The sequence below is a fragment of the Mus musculus genome, chromosome 2 (genome assembly GCF_000001635.26).
Source record: "Mus musculus strain C57BL/6J chromosome 2, GRCm38.p6 C57BL/6J".
NCBI lineage: Eukaryota > Metazoa > Chordata > Mammalia > Rodentia > Muridae > Mus > Mus musculus.
The window spans coordinates 148,618,930-148,630,908 of NC_000068.7; the positions used below are offsets into that span (position 1 = coordinate 148,618,930).

Consider the following 11,979-nt stretch of genomic DNA (forward strand, 5'->3'; position numbering starts at 1 on the left):
TTATTTCCATTCAGTATGTTAAATTTACTAGGGCAGCTAATTTGTCAAAAAGTCTTTTTCAGTATATGTTACAGAATTGGACGGCTGAATTTGAACAGATCCTTCGGGAATTGAGACTTCAGGTCAACTCCACGCGCTTGGACCTGTCCCTGACCAAAGGATTACCCAATTGGATCTCCTCAGCATTTTCTTTCTTTAAAAAATGGGTGGGATTAATATTATTTGGAGATACACTTTGCTGTGGATTAGTGTTGCTTCTTTGATTGGTCTGTAAGCTTAAGGCCTAAACTAGGAGAGACAAGGTGGTTATTGCCCAGGCGCTTGCAGCTCTAGAACATGGTGCTCCCCCTGATATATGGTTATCTATGCTTAGGCAATAGGTCGCTGGCCACTCAGCTCTTATATTCCCATGAGGCTAGTCTCATTGCACGGGATAGAGTGAGTGTGCTTCAGCAGCCCGAGAGAGTTGCAAGGCTAAGCACTGCAGTAGAAAGGCTCTGCGGCACATATGAGCCTATTCTAGGGAGACATGTCATCTTTCAAGAAGGTTGAGTGTTCAAGTGTCCTTCCCCCAGGAAAAACAACACGGGACCAGACCAGGACCCCTCTGGGTGATGAGCCTGGGAGGAGGTTATGTGTACGGCTCCTTTACCTGCACACTGGGGATTTGACCTCTATCTCCACTCTCATTAATATGGGTGGCCTATTGCTCTTATTAAAAGAAAAGGGGGATCTGTGAGGAGCCGCCCTCACATTTGCCATTATAAGATGGCACTGACAGCTGTGTTCTAAGTGGTAAACATAGTCTGCACACATGCAGGGGCAGTTTTCCCACCATGTGTTCTGCCTTTCCCGTGATGACAACTGGGCCGATGGGCTGCAGCTAATCAGGGAGTAATACGTCCTAGGTGGAGGATAATTCTCCTTAAAAAGGGATGGGGTTTCGCCATTTGCTTGCTTGCTCTCTTGCACTCTGGCTCCTGAAGATGTAAGCAATAAAGCTTTGCCGCAGAAGATTCTGGTTTGTTGCGTCTTTCCTGGCCGGTCGTGAGAACGCGTCTAATAACATCAACCTACAATTTGTTCTGCTTACAAGATGTGCTAGAGTAAAGGTGGCACAGAAATTGTGCAGGTGGTCAACCAATGGTCTAGCCTGAGACCTGTGCTACAGGAGGGATCCCACCCCTGATGCTGCCTGGAGGGGCAGGACCTAGAGGCTGGATATCCCAGAGACCTAGGATAGAATCAAACATGGCTGGGGGGTGAGGAGGGAAGTCAACTGAATGATCCCTAATGATATTCTGCTATCCTCATAGACAGGAGCCTAGCATAATCATCATCAAAGAGGATTAATCTAAGTACTGATGGAAACAGATGCAAAGACCTACAGGCAAACATCAGTCAAAGCTCAGGAAATTCCGTGAAATAAGAATTGTAGGAGCCAGAGGGGTCAAGAAAACTACAAGAAAACCCACAAAATCAACTAACCTGGGCTCATAGGGGCTCACAGAGACTGAATCAACAATCAGGGAGCCTGCATGGGTCTGACCTAGGCCTTCTGCATTTATGTTATGAGTGTGTAGCTTAGTCTTCTCACAAAACTCCTAAAAGTGGGAGCAAGGGTTGTTTCTGACTCTTGCTGCTTTCAGGACCCTTTTCCTCCTACCAGGTTGTCTCTTTGCCTAGTCTTATGGCAATTTGATATGCCATGTTTGCTTGATATCCCTGGAGGCCTGCTTTTTTTCTGAAGGGAAATGGAAGAGGAGTGGATATGGGGAGAGGCGAGGTTGGTAAGGAAGGACTGGGAGGAACACGGAACAGTGCTAGTAAGATAGCTCAATAAGTAAAGTCACGTTGCTGCCAAGACTGTCAAGCTAAGTTTCCTGGAGCCTACATAGTATAAAGAGAGAACTAACTCTCAAAAGTCGTGTGTGTGTGTGTGTGTGTGTGTGTGTGTGTGTGTGTGTGTGAACATCATAATCATGCTTCCTGGTAAGGACCAAACCTGCAGACCTTCTAGAATCATCCCCTTATAGAATCCATGTCAACTTTTCACACCTCTAAGCATCTTTGCTAGGACTGATCTAATCATACAGTAGACATCTGTAAGCCTTCTGCACCATCTAGCCCTTGGTCAGTTCCATAGTGTTACCTGCAGATCCTTGTTCTGTTACTAATGACAGAATAGCACAGACCTCTGTTCAGAAATGATAGAATTTCATAGGCTCCTAGAACTGAAAGAGACTATGGACAAGGTAAAACTGCTTTCAATGATGTGGACAGTAAGAACTGTTCAGCTGTGCTTAAAAAGCAAAGTGATAACACAAAAAATACTGATAAGGCAAAGGCTCAATACAGAGTGTTTGCTACTGCTTCTTACCCATCTCTCAGATGGCAATTCTGGGACAACTCAGAGGCTTAATATTGATGGCTCTACCACCACCATAGTTGATCTCTTCGAGGCTTACGGGGGTGGAGAAAGAAACCAGGGTTGGAAGGAAGAGAGGCACACCAGATCTCATATACCTTCATGTATATCATATATCTGAAATATCCCCCAAAACTCATGTGTTGAAAGCTTGGTCTCCAGGGCAGCACTATTCAGAAATGGTGCTTTGTAGATGTGTTTGAATCATGCAGGCTTCTATTTCTTCAGTGGATTAACCCATTGATGGGTGGATTTCATAGGCTGCTAGGAGATAATGGGAACTTAGGAGGTAGGACTCAGTTAAAGCAGTGGACTATTAAGGTTGTACCTTGAGAGGCTATACTTGACTCCCTCTTCTCTCTCACTGCTTTTACTTCACTAACATGAAGCAAGGGGCTTCTTCTGCAACATACTCCACCCACCATGATGTTGTGCCTCTTCATTGTGCAATGATGTGTCAATGGAACCAGTCAACTGTGAAAGCATAAAACAAAGAGATATCTTGAAAAACAGTTTCAGACTTTTTATCTCAGCGATGAAAAGCTGGGTAACATCCAACCCTGACTTTCCCATATGTCCAGATGCTCCCATTCATATGGATGGGCCATATGCACAATTATTTCCTGCCCAGAGATGGAACCTCCCACAGTGGGCTGGGCCTTCCTACATCAATCATCAATCAATAAAATATCTCTTCGTCTAGAGGAGAATAGAAAATCTGAAGGAAGCATTTTTTCAATTGAGAGTCCCTCCTCCATAATGACTCTTATTTTGTCAAGTTGAAAAATAATGAACCACACACCATGGAACAGTTTTCAAATAAAGCCTAATATAGAATACCAAACTGAATGTTCCTTCATTTTAAGAAAGAAATGAGAAGCCCCATTTGGCCTCTTTTTCCATCCATTCCTGAAGACTGTCCCCTATTCTTTGTCTCTACAGATCAGAGAGGTCAGAGCAGTGATATTGTCCAGTCTTTCCCCTGGTTGTATGCTTTCAGAAAAGACCAGCAGAGGCAGGAGGCCCTGGTCATGACACAGAGCCTGTTGGCAAGCACAGGCCTGGAATCATTCCGAATGACTCACATGCACTGGGGATGACCTGTAGCATTTTTCAAAGGACAGCAGAGTTGATGGAATCTTCTCCCATCACGGACTGCAAACAGAACACAAGCAGTGTGATCACCCGGGTCTATTTAAATTTTGATGCAGGGTAAGGAAAGAGAATATTGCAGTGCAGCCATATCTTGAAAAGCCTTTGAAGCCCTCATTAGTACCTCCAAAAAAGTTGAGAAATTCAATTGATCTTAGAAATGTCACAGGAAAGTACTTGATAACAAGGGTCAGGATGTTAAGTAAAGAGAGAGGAATTAATCTCCATTCATTAAGAAGATGCCAAAGTGACCTTTAAGCTACATCAAAGTCCTATAACTGAAGAAAAGGAGTTTGTTATGAAGGTCCCTTTCAGCCTAGCATTCCCTGCAGGCTCCCTTGCCAACCCCAGGCTCAGAAATATCTCTGTCCTTCTACCCTCTTCCTCTATTGAAGCCAAAAACCTAGGCTAACCTTTAGGAATGCAACTGTTGGGGACAGGACACATGTCTGTCAAACCTCTGTGCAGACATGGTCACTAAGCAGTTAGTGCTCCTTCTAACCTTTCCATGGCACTCTCTCTTGCTAAGAAAGCCTTCATCTTGAATATTTTACGACCTGTACTTTCTTTTCATTGTCTTAATCCCTAAACTGCCCTCAGAAACTATTGCTACTAGCAGAGAAGGAAATCCCAGTATGGCTTTCTCCACTTCCCCCTCCTCCATTGCGTCCAATCTTACCTGCTATCATGGCCTTTGCCCCAAATCTGCATCTTGTTCCTTTCTGTTCTCCTTGATGGGGTTTGTCAGTCCCCAGGAGCCCCTAGGAGTCCCTAGGAGGAGAGTCCTAGCATGCAGTTTCATTTTCATTTTCTCTGCAATGGCTACCAGATCCCTCTCTCACAATTACTGTGTTCATGAACCTCCTTTCTAAGAGTCCATTCTGGGTTCCACACAAAGGCATATGTTGCTTCAGACATTCAATGCCTCATCACCTTCATCCAGCCTCCGGCCTTTCTTAATTGCACCACAAGAGTCTACCATTCTTCTGACCTCACACTCTTTCCTTCTCCTCTAAGATCCCATGGCACCTTCCCTACCCCTCCATATAGTTCACTGAGCCCCAGAGTGTATCATGATTGTTCCTTCTGTCCTCTCCTGTCCTACAGAGATCATGTCCTCATCAACTTACCTTCTGAAGAGGATGACAGTGCTAAACACAGACATACACACACACACACACACACACACACACAGAAATATGAATACTCCCACACAAACATATCTATACTTACTATACATACAGACACATCCACTGATGTACCACATCTTCCCAGCCATTCTCATGAAGAACCAAGCAAATTGTCCAAATCTGGAAGAAACAAAGCTAGTTAGGAAATTACCAAGCCAGAAAAGATGAACTAAGCATAGCTTGTAAAATATTCTCGAGCCTTCTGTCCAGACAAGCAAGATTGAAGAGAATAAGACAAGACACTAGATTTGGAACACTATGAAAAGAGACTGCAGATCTCTCCTTTGTTGGCTACCTGTTGAAATAATAATATTTTGGATATTAATTCAATGAAAAGGGTACTTCTTTCTTTCTTTTTTTTTGGGGGGGGGGGTTGGAGGCGTTTATTGTAGAAAGGCAAAGAGAAAGAGAAGGGAAGAGAAGTAGAGGGCAGCCATGGCCACATGGAGAGAGGGAGGAAGGGAATGGGAGAAGGAGAGCAAAAGGTAAGAGACAAGGAGAGAGCAAGAGCTTAAGAGCTAAAAAGGTACTTCTAAAAGTAATTAAGTTGTGGAGTTTTGGGTTGGTTCGGTTCAGGTGTTTTGATATTGTTTTACTCTCCAGCCCAGACTGGCTCCAGCTTTCCAAACGCTGGGATCACTGGCATGAGCCACCATGTCAGTCTTACTTTTTTGTTTAAATGTTGCTGCTGAAATTATCAAAGTTATACATAGCCCACATGATATTTCTCTTCAGTAGTAGCAATGCCAGAAGCCTTTCTGGAACCCAGGCATGCCCCGGCTTCCACACCTTCCCTCAGGATGCACTGAACAGATGTGACAGAGGCCATCTAGCTGCAAAGCCCAAAGTGCTTACCTTCTGATGGTTTGTGAGCCAGACGGAGTTACACTGTGTGCGTGAGAGGCTGGGTATACCACTTACGGTTGCAGGACTTCAGTTACCCATAATCCAGGAAACCACAAGAAACTCACTTCTAGTGAACAGAAAACACCCTGCTGAAAATTAGCATGAGATGCCACTAGAGTCATTGCAGATGTGGCTGCTGTGTCACATGTGCATCATTTAGTGGCAGAGAGGAGAGAGGCTATGTCTAGCCTCAGCTAATGATTAGTAGCCTATCACTTTCTGAAAAAAGGGAGACAGAGATCACCACCAGTCTGGCACAAGTCAAGCCCAGTCAGGCACCCAGGGAAGTAAACCAAAGACTAGAAGATTCCTACCTGGGACCACAGGCCCTGGGCAAGAGTGAGCCTAAGACAGATGACTCTTGCAAGGGTCTCACTTGGTGAGGAACAATCCAGAGAAGAACAAACACAAGACCCGTGCCATGGGGCCGAGAGAGGGAGCTAGCCTGAGATGACCACCAGTCCAGCACCGCACAGGCCTCGGGGTGCAGACTACACTCCAGATGATTCCTCTGCCAGGAGCCATAATGCTTGAGAGGGACATATCATTCCTGAGGCCACTTCTAAGATGACCCCAGAAGCTCAGAGACTGTAGGTGCCACTAAGAGAAACAAGTAAGTGGTGGAGAAGTAGAAAAAAAAAAGAGAGAAACAAAGATGTGGGCACAATGAAGAGAGGCAGAACTGGAGAGTCAATGGTAGTGAGGAACAGCTCCTGATGTGAGGAGCTGGTGATGCCACCTGAGACCATGGTGGGGTCCTGGCCTTTGCTGCATGTCTGGGTCCATGGCCCTGAAGCAGTTAGGGGTCTATTACAACCAAAAGCCAGGCAGATGTCCCTGGTTTGGGCTGCTATCCAGGGCCATGTTGATTTCTGAGGGCTGTGCAGAATTGGTCTCACCCATCACTTAGGCATTTCAGGAGAGGTGGCCCTAGAAACATGAGAGCCGAAGAGCTGACCCCAGTCTTTGCCTTCAATCTGCAGTACTCAGCAAAGCACCCTGCACATTGTGGGAGTTGCAGGTGAGCCTGCAAGGATGTGAAGTTAAGAGAACTGGCCTCGTGGGTGAGATGCCCTCTTTCCCCCTTACCACCTGTGTCAAGTGGGAGACCTAGCTCCGGGATCATGAGAGCAGGAGAGCTGTGCACCCCTGTCCCCCGCTAGGGTCATGAGAGTGAGAAAATTGCCCATGTTCCTCCCCAGCTGCAACACTAGGGGGAAGGGGCCTTTACTTCACCTGGGCAGCAGGGTAGAGCTATCCTGGGGTTTCAGAGGTTGTGGGTAATGTCAGCTCTAAGGGTGTGAGAGCTGGCAGGCTAGTACCTCTCAGGCCCAGATCCAGGGCTTTGAATTGGCCCATCTCAACATCTACTCTAACAATGAGCTATTGGGGAGCATGAAGGGGCTAACCTTAGAGATGAGAAACTACAGGATCTCCATAACACAGGGCAACAACAAGATATCCAAGAGGAGTCCCAGTGAGGTTCCAGTATTGATAGAGTAGCAGAAGCCAGAGGCCTCAAACCAGACTAATGACTCATTGCAATGAACATTTGCGAGCAAAGAAGTGTAGACAAAAGGAAATACTGTGGGACACACTGTGCCACACTATAGCTTTCATGAGATTTTTTTTCTCTATTGAGGGGAACGTTGCAAGGGTAGAGGGTGGAACAAAGGGAGGGGAGATGAATGGGATTGGGATACATGATATGAAATTCACAAAAACCAATAAAAAGTTTTTTTTAATTGGTGTAATGTTTATTAGAACTGCCTTTTGTAGTTCAAAAGTCCATTCCCTGGTAACTGAATTGTCAAATGTAATAATGTTTCAGTGAGTGGATTAGTGTTATTACAAAATGTGAGGTGGAGTTAGACTCTATTCCACATCTTGAGAATGTTGGGGGGGGGTGGGAGGGATGGGTTGTTTGGTTAGTGTTTTTGTTTGTTCATTGGTAATTTTTTCCACATCTTTGGCTATGGAGGAGAGTTTGTATTTAAGGACTAATATTTAAGGATCTGCTGTGCCTGTTGGGTTCAGTGGTGACTAGTGATGAGCACATTGTCTTTCATGTTATCTGAGTGCCATGTTTTAAAGCTGAATGGTTTGGGTTAACCTAGGATTTTGGTTTCAATAGAGAAAAGAACTGTTGAGTGACACTAGTGGCTCAGTGAAATTCCAGAACAAAAGTTTGAATACATGGAAAGAATTGTCCAGGAGCTTTTCCTGGGCTTCTTCTCATTTAGAAAGTCCTATCATCATCCTACAGATGCATCCATCCTATGGGACCGAGCGCCTCAAGTGCTAGAAGTTTCTTTCCCACTCGAACACTTCACTTTCACACAAGCTGAGGGTAGAGATGTTGCTGTGGATCCTGATCCTGTTGGAGGGCAGGAGTGTTTCCAGGGACCTGAATAGCATAGGAGAGGGGAACAAGGGACTGGGAAGGAAGGGAGGGCTAGCAACTCAAGACCTCAAGGGAACAGGAGGTCATCCGGTTCCAGAAAGCCCTTGGCAAAGACAGCAAGGCTTGCCGAACTGCACTGCAAACTATTGTTTCTCTAAGGAAGCCATCTGTTCCTGACTCAGGCCAGCACTAACATGAAAGCCACTGTAGCCTGGCCCCCAGTCAAGGCCTCTGGAAGCACACCGCTGAGTTTCACCAGCCACTTGACCTCCTGTCTTCTGAATGATGAGAGGAAAGCACTTGTCATGGTCTGTTATTGCATCTTCAGCACATTTCTCTTCTGTAGATCTTGTTCCCAAACCACAGATGGAATCAGATGAGATTTAACCAAAAAAGCAAGACTGTTCCTGGGCCAACATCCAGGGAATGTGGGAGAGAGGAAGGAGGCAAAGTAGCCTGGAACCTGGTGCCCACACCCCCAACCCGTGCATACCTAAGGCTAGTTTTAAGACCTCTTTCCAAGCTCCTGCCTGTTAGGCCTAAATTCCCCCTTTTCCCCTACCCACATGTACCTCTTTAGGAAGCTTCTCTACCAGGTGATACTCTTCTTCTTTATCCCTTCTTTGATAGCTAACTAAGTTCTTAGGATTTGAGTGACAGTGTGGCACCTCTGTGCCAAGCAGTTAGGAAAGAAAGAAAGAAAGAAAGAAAGAAAGAAAGAAAGAAAGAAAGAAAGAAAGAAAGAAAGAAAGAAAGAGAGAGAGAGGGGGGGGGGAGGGAGGGAGGGAGAGAGAGAGAGAGAGAGAGAGAGAGAGAGAGAGAGAGAGAGAGAGAGAGAAAGAGAGAGAGAGAGAGAAAGAAAGAAAGAAAGAAAGAAAGAAAGAAAGAAAGAAAGAAAGAAAGAAAGAAAGAAAGAGAGAAATGAACCATGAGCAAATGACTTGGGCCAGAAATGAATGGCTCTCATTCCTTGAGAACAATTCCTTAGGACACAACCAGACACAGCACAGATCTATGTCTTAATGGAAAAGTTCTCAGGCCCCTAATCTAGGCCCTGACTAAGAAGTCCCAGCATCCTTTCAGGTTGCTTCAGTGGAGAGCCAGACAGGGTGATTCTAGACCCAGAACCCAGAGCATTGGCTTGATATAGGGTCTTTGAGAAGGTGGGGTTTTTTTTTTGTTGTTGTTTTGTTTTTGTTTTTGTTTTGAACAAGGGGTCATCCACTACCCTGTGGTCACAAGAGAGTTTAGGAGATCCATACTGGCTCCCAGTTACATTGTGACATGGCCTCCTCACAATACAGATTTCATAAACACCAGGACAGAATAGTTCTCACAGTCCTCTCCAGAATGAGGCATGGTCATCTCCCCCCACACCCCACAAGATGCTGGTCCTTGGGATCAGTATCTCTACAGTTGTCAAACCATCGCTGTTCTCTGAGTAGGATCCCATGTTAGTTTTTTTCCAAACTGAGAAAGGTTTGGGGAGTGACTGAGGTATTAATAACAATAACTTTCATGGTCAGAATAACAGTGAGTCAGTCCCTGGGAAACATTTAAGGAGGAACGAACATTGGAGTGGGAAGCCTTTGTATAACCCAAAGAGGTGCCCTCAACAGTCTTGTACTGGTCACTGGCATGTTAGAGGTAGAGTTGGACTGCACTGGGCTATCCTGAGGGCAAATCCCACATCTCACATCTTTTAACAGCAACAAGACCTGATTTTCTGTACCTTCAGTCCCTTCCCAATGAAGCAGAAGCAGCTACTGCTATCTTCCTGGCCATCACTTGTTCCTGTTTTCTCCATAGTAGGAACCTTTCTGGAAACTCAGTGAATTAGATGCCCTGTTCAACCTAGGGTATTTGTCAACCTCAGCACAGAATACATGGCATCTTCGGTGTCTAGGTCACTCACAGACAAATGAGCAAGAGGTACTGATCCATCTTCCATTATCCCCTTCTAATAACAGTGCCTATCCTGTCTCCCTGTCTGCTGTGATACCAACATACCTAGAATCTCCCATGTGTACTAGGACTATGTCCTAAGCACCTAAGCCAAGCACCAGTTATTTGCAGAAGAATTGGAAACAGTCCCAGAGGGGCAGAAAATCAAGGGAGGGTGCCCCTGTCTCTTCCATTTGTGCCTGTGATGTCTTTGTGCTTCTTCTATCAACCAGCTGACATGGTACAGACTCAACAGGTTTCACAGAGCAAGGTTATTGCTCATGGATGGACACCCCAGGGTTCCTGGTGAGCTTGCCACCCAAGGCTTGGGAAACTTTCTGGTGGATGGTGTCTTTGTGGGCTGTGCTCTATTTGTGCTATAAGTGAGAGACCCCAGAGAACAGGCCACTGGGTTTTCACATCCCAAAATCATAGGGTCCCCTGGGTTAAAGCTCTGAAGTGTGCACTTCTTAAAGTGGGAACAAAACTGAGACTGCTGTGACTATTCCTCCATAGCTCAGGATTGTATTTTTCAGCATGATACTCAGTTATTCCTAGAAGCACGAGAAGACACCTAGGGAAACTGAATGGGCAAAGGCCACCTTTATAAAAGAACTGCCTTGACTTCCCTCTCTCACTTTGATAAAAGGCATACTGCAAAGAAGGTACTTTGAGTTGCTTCTCATGGTTGATGGCAGAAAGAAACCATTTATAAAGCCACAATTTATAAATCCAAGTTGAGAGCAACTTCCTGGTTCTTCTGCAGATCAGGGGATCTTCAGGGGTTGCTAAGAGCTCTTGAAGGCTGGAAAAGAGCCGTTCCTTAATTCTCTGGCCACCCTAGAGCCCAGACTCCTCCTGTCCTCTTGGACATCTTTCTTCCTGGTGACCTTCCTGATGATCAAGAGGTGTAGGGACCTGGCTATCACCCAATCAGCTGTGGGTGACATGATCAGCACTTTTCATGTCTTTTGTGTCCTTTAACTTGCATACTTCTTGGATTATGTCAACAACACACTTGTAACCATGTTGGGGCTCCAACCAGGAACCTCAAAAATGCCCACAGCAGCTAATCAAGGTTACTGCTTCTCTGTGCTCACTGAGGCAAAATGATAGTTGCCTGAATGTAAGTGCTGTGAAGCTGCAGAGTGGCGCTCATGATTATGATGCTGCTAATATGCAGCATGAAGTCCACAGCAGACATGGTCTATCCAGGCAACATATAGTATGCTGGATAGAAGGATAATTCACATTCCCAAGAAGGTTAACATAAAATTCTATCATACTTCTCAGAGTGATAGACACATCAAAAGTTATGAGCTAAGAGCTATATGCTTACAAAATTTTCTTGTGGCTTGATATTTTCCAGCTATAGCTAAAGCAGGTAACTAAAAATGAAAGGCATGAATAAGAGGATTACCATGCTATAACTCTTTGCCCATTTTCCTCTATCAGACAATAAGACTATGTCCTACTTAGAGCTACTGTGAATAAGTCTGTTGTGAACCACTGTGCATCATCTTTTCACAGATATACCATTTCATTTTTCCCAAATAAACATCTCAGGATAGCATTGTACAGTGGTAAAAGACACTTAACATTCAACTGGCTAAAAAACTAATAGAGTTTTTGAAGATGACAGTAACACCTTGCCTTCCCTCCAGCAAGGTACAAGAGCTCTAGGGACCCCACACCCCCCCCCCAACACTTGCCGTGGCTTGTTCATACTACCCAACTTGGTCATCCCAGTGGGTATGCAGTGATGTTCATTGTGATGTTACTCTGCATCTCCTTAATGCCTGTGGATACTGCAATTACTACTAGTGCTACATACCACTTTGTGTGCTTAATGACCATTTTCTAGGGGCTTGGAAGTACTCTCAACCTTTGGAAAGTTTGGAGCCTATATGCTGGTCTCATCAGCTCCTCTAAATGATACTTCCAAACTTATTGTT

General features: G+C 45.1%; 1 pseudogene; it reads left to right on the plus strand.

Moving 5' to 3' along the window:
- The first annotated feature begins 5,781 nt into the window (after window positions 1-5,781).
- Window positions 5,782-5,893, plus strand: Gm25866 (annotated as a pseudogene).
- The last annotated feature ends 6,086 nt before the right edge of the window (window positions 5,894-11,979 follow it).